Genomic DNA, 310 nt, shown 5'->3' on the forward strand with positions numbered 1-310 from the left:
GGGGAAACAAGGTCTCCCCCAAACCCTTCTGGTCCCCCCTAGTGAGTTTATAGACGGTCACCAGGTCCCCCCTCAGCCTTCTCTTGTGAAGGCTGAACAGGTTCGGGTCCTGTAGCCTCTCATTGTAGGGTCTGCCCTGCTGTCCCCGGATCATGCGGGTGGCCCTCCTCTGGACCCTCTCAATGTTGTCCACATGCCTCTTGAAGTGGGGTGCCCAGAACTGGACACAGTACTCCAGCTGTGGCCTGACCAGTGTCGCTTAGAGGGGGAGGATCACCTCCTTGGACCTACTTGAGATGCACCTGTGGAT

This window comes from Alligator sinensis, unplaced genomic scaffold (genome assembly GCF_000455745.1).
Source record: "Alligator sinensis unplaced genomic scaffold, ASM45574v1 scaffold777_1, whole genome shotgun sequence".
In the NCBI taxonomy this organism is placed as follows: Eukaryota; Metazoa; Chordata; order Crocodylia; family Alligatoridae; genus Alligator; species Alligator sinensis.